Source organism: Schistocerca serialis, chromosome 4 (assembly GCF_023864345.2).
Source record: "Schistocerca serialis cubense isolate TAMUIC-IGC-003099 chromosome 4, iqSchSeri2.2, whole genome shotgun sequence".
Lineage (NCBI taxonomy): Eukaryota > Metazoa > Arthropoda > Insecta > Orthoptera > Acrididae > Schistocerca > Schistocerca serialis.
The window spans coordinates 599,657,705-599,662,372 of NC_064641.1; positions in this window are offsets into that span (position 1 = coordinate 599,657,705).

Genomic DNA, 4,668 nt, shown 5'->3' on the forward strand with positions numbered 1-4,668 from the left:
TCAAGTTAATGTTGCTGTGGAGCGTCGCTATCATTTGTCACACCTGTGACACTCATCTCTGATCTACTTGAACCTTCTGCAACAGGGAAACATGGCGCCTGAACTGTAATTGCTTGATCGCACAATTCTACGACATCTTGGCAGACTGCGTTTTCGCTATTGCTATCAACAATGGACATATATTTTTCTGCCGTGTTGTATGAGTACGCAAAAATAAAAATTTCACAAAAACGTTAAAATTTCATATGCTGATTGTAATTTGCGCGATCTCAAAGCCTGTTTTCCATCTTTTAAGGTACGCAAACGATTCTATTGCAATTCTTTATGTTCTACTGACAGTAAGTATCACACTGAAAATTTACTGTAAATTTTTCGCAAATAAGAGTCAAGGAAGGGAATAATGAGGAACAGGTTTCTATCTACCAAGTATAACCATGCAAAGAACTTGTGTAGCCGTCCTACCTTTGCTGTGCTGAACAAAACAGCTTACTATGGAAAATTTTGTGTAACCTGCGTCCAATTCTTATTCCTTTCCAAAGTTTTTTCCTCAGTTTCTGCCTTTTTGCTTTACATGATCCCCACTGTGATTCATGCAAACAAAAAATACAGACAATTAGTTTGTTATGACTAATGACAATGACTTACAAATTTCTTACTATAACAACAGCTAACAAAACCTACTCACAACCAGTGCCCTGAAGTCCTGGCACACATGTGGACAGTTGTGTTGTTAAAAAAAATTAAATATATATGCGTATGAAAACATTTAAAAGACGATAACGTACAATTGAATTATTAGAAATGTTCTGTGCTTGTACGAATTTTAGGCTATCGGACTTCTTCTCTTACATTTCAATTGTAGTTGCAGGAGCTGATTTCAAGAACCTCAGTCAGGTCATAAATAAGAAAATCCTCCTTACTTGGTTTCACTTCTCTTGAATAAAAAATACTTAATACTGCTATAAAATTTTTTCTTGTATCGAAACATGTATGATACAAAACACTCATAGCCCATCATATTCTGAACAATGATTCTTAACAGAACTTCTACATACAAGAGAGTGAGAAACAAAATCAAGTACAAAAAATTGAATGGATGTTTTTCCATTTGTGAGCATACATAGCTAACATCTTTGCCAACAATCAGTGTTGATCGGTATTTCACTTTTTGGTTTTAATAAATTTTAACTTTACGATATTCTGGGGGGTCTGTCATCATGTACCTACACACCATCTATTGTACAAACAATGTCCTTTAACTGAGCATTAGGTTTTATATAAGAAGTGACTTAGTGTTTCGGATTTTAATAATTGTTCGTAGTTTTAGCACAGTGATGACCATGACTGTTAGCAAGAATTAATACATCCTGACTTTTGTTTTGACTGTGTATCATTTTTCGATGTACTGGTCGATCGCTTGAAAGAATATATATGAAGACCTACATTTTAATGCAATAAATGTTCATAGCTGTAACAATGTAATTAAAACGTATGCAAAAAGTGGAGAGGAATAGTTAAGGGGAAATATAACGAAGGTGAATTTACATCAAGACTAGTTTTCGATTTTTTGCCAAAAGGAACCGTGTCATGTGGTGACTGTGTAATAAAATACGAATCTACTGTGAAGAAGTTGGATTTGATGACAAAGAGAAAAAAGGCGGATGATAAAGAAGAAAAAGCATTAATTTCAGTTCGACTGCGATATTGACTGAAGAAAAATTTCATTAGATCATTCACTGAAATTGAAGCTTATATCGTTACGAATGGAATACAATTAATGAGAGAATGCAAACAATGTCGCTGCATATGTGAGCGCTTTAGTAGAATCAGTGAGCAAGGACATGTGAGTATACTAAATAAAAGTAACTTAAGATTTTGTGATAACTTCAAGCTAAAAATACAACCATAGATTGGACTTATGAGCTTACTCTACATTAATACTAAAAAAACTGCAGGTATGTGTTATGATTTATGAATAAATTATATTTTCATCAGAAAAGAACCAACATTAATGCAAGTGATATAACGTTTATTTATTCCATCAATAAGTTATTAAGTGCTATATAATCTAACTGAAAACAATTTTCGATTACTTATTACACTCCTGGAAATGGAAAAAAGAACACATTGACACCGGTGTGTCAGACCCACCATACTTGCTCCGGACACTGCGAGAGGGCTGTACAAGCAATGATCACACGCACGGCACAATGGACACACCAGGAACCGCGGTGTTGGCTGTCGAATGGCGCTAGCTGCGCAGCATTTGTGCACCGCCGCCGTCAGTGTCATCCAGTTTGCCGTGGCATACGGAGCTCCATCGCAGTCTTTAACACTGGTAGCATGCCGCGACAGCATGGACGTGAACCGTATGTGCAGTTGATGGACTTTGAGCGAGGGCGTATAGTGAGCATGCGGGAGGCCGGGTGGACGTACCGCCGAATTGCTCAACACGTGGGGCGTGAGGTCTCCACAGTACATCGATGTTGTCGCCAGTGGTCGGCGGAAGGTGCACGTGCCCGTCGACCTGGGACCGGACCGCAGCGACGCACGGATGCACGCCAAGACCGTAGGATCCTACGCAGTGCCGTAGGGGACCGCACCGCCACTTCCCAGCAAATTAGGGACACTGTTGCTCCTGGGGTATCGGCGAGGACCATTCGCAACCGTCTCCATGAAGCTGGGCTACGGTCCCGCACACCGTTAGGCCGTCTTCCGCTCACGCCCCAACATCGTGCAGCCCGCCTCCAGTGGTGTCGCGACAGGCGTGAATGGAGGGACGAATGGAGACGTGTCGTCTTCAGCGATGAGAGTCGCTTCTGCCTTGGTGCCAATGATGGTCGTATGCGTGTTTGGCGCCGTGCAGGTGAGCGCCACAATCAGGACTGCATACGACCGAGGCACACAGGGCCAACAACCGGCATCATGGTGTGGGGAGCGATCTCCTACACTGGCCGTACACCACTGGTGATCGTCGAGGGGACACTGAATAGTGCACGGTACATCCAAACCGTCATCGAAACCATCGTTCTACCATTCCTAGACCGGCAAGGGAACTTGTTGTTCCAACAGGACAATGCACGTCCGCATGTATCCCGTGCCACCCAACGTGCTCTAGAAGGTGTAAGTCAACTACCCTGGCCAGCGAGATCTCCGGATCTGTCCCCCATTGAGCATGTTTGGGACTGGATGAAGCGTCGTCTCACGCGGTCTGCACGTCCAGCACGAACGCTGGTCCATCTGAGGCGCCAGGTGGAAATGGCATGGCAAGCCGTTCCACAGGACTACATCCAGCATCTCTACGATCGTCTCCATGAGAGAATAGCAGCCTGCATTGCTGCGAAAGGTGGATATACACTGTACTAGTGCCGACATTGTGCATGCTCTAGTGCCTGTGTCTATGTGCCTGTGGTTCTGTCAGTGTGATCATGTGATGTATCTGACCCCAGGAGTGTGTCAATAAAGTTTCCCCTTCCTGGGACAATGAATTCACGGTGTTCTTATTTCAATTTCCAGGAGTGTATTATTTATGAATAAAAAACAGAAGTGAGTTTTTTGACAACCTTAATCAACAAGCTGCTGTCAAGTAAATCAATAAAAAGACAAATACGCCATCAGACACTATCAAACGTCATTTGGCAGCAAACAGCAAGTATAAATAAGATTTTAAACATGTGGGAACACTATCCATGATGAAAACGGTAACTGATGTAGGAAATTTTGGACTTATTATTTCACATACAAAACAGAGAGCGATACAAAATCAGCACCCACATGGATGGTCGTCAATTAATCATATCACCGCACAGCCAGCTTCCTCCCTTCTGCCCCCCCCCCTCCCCATCCCCGTCCTCTTTACCCTGTAGAGTGTGTAACCTCCCCATCCCTAACTGGCCTACTGGATTGCGATGTAACTGACCGTGATTGCATATGCTTAGTGAAATTTTACAATGAGTAAGGCCTTCGTTACCTCAGGAACATAACACCAGTTCGTTGGAGGTAAGTGTACAACAGGCTCTTCTGGAGGAAGAATCTATTCTAAACTTAAGCTAAATACTGATGATAATTTTGAAATGGATGGAATATATTGCAATCGCTCACAAACCACATGGGAGGGAACGAGGGCTTAGTGTACTACATAATATTTACTAGAAGAATGACTGATAATACAAAGAAAAGACTGCTTAGCTAAAAAGGGAATAATTAAACAATGCCTAGCGCTCTAGGGCAATGAATCTCAAGAATCTCAATGAAGGTAATGGCAAAGACATTTAAGCAAGTAATCATTGACATGACAACAGAAGGTTGTCATGTTTTTACACAACACAACAGTTCACAAGAAAATAAATGAATCAGAAAGGATTGCGTTTGCAGTTATTTATTCTGAATCACTAAATTTTGAAAGTAAAGTAAATGGAGTTATTGGTTAAATAAATGTAACTAAGACTTTGGTATGTAAAAAGACTACTTTCAGTAACCTCAGTGTAATGTAATGCAAATTTTAGGAAAAGGAAAGCAATTTACTTTTGATTATTGAAATATTGTATTAAATTTACTTTAAGTAAATGAGCAACTGATTTCCCTTTTAAAATAACATCAATAAAATACATACCAAGCCTGCAGAAGTCACTCACAAAGTTAAATAAAGAATAAATAAAATTACACACC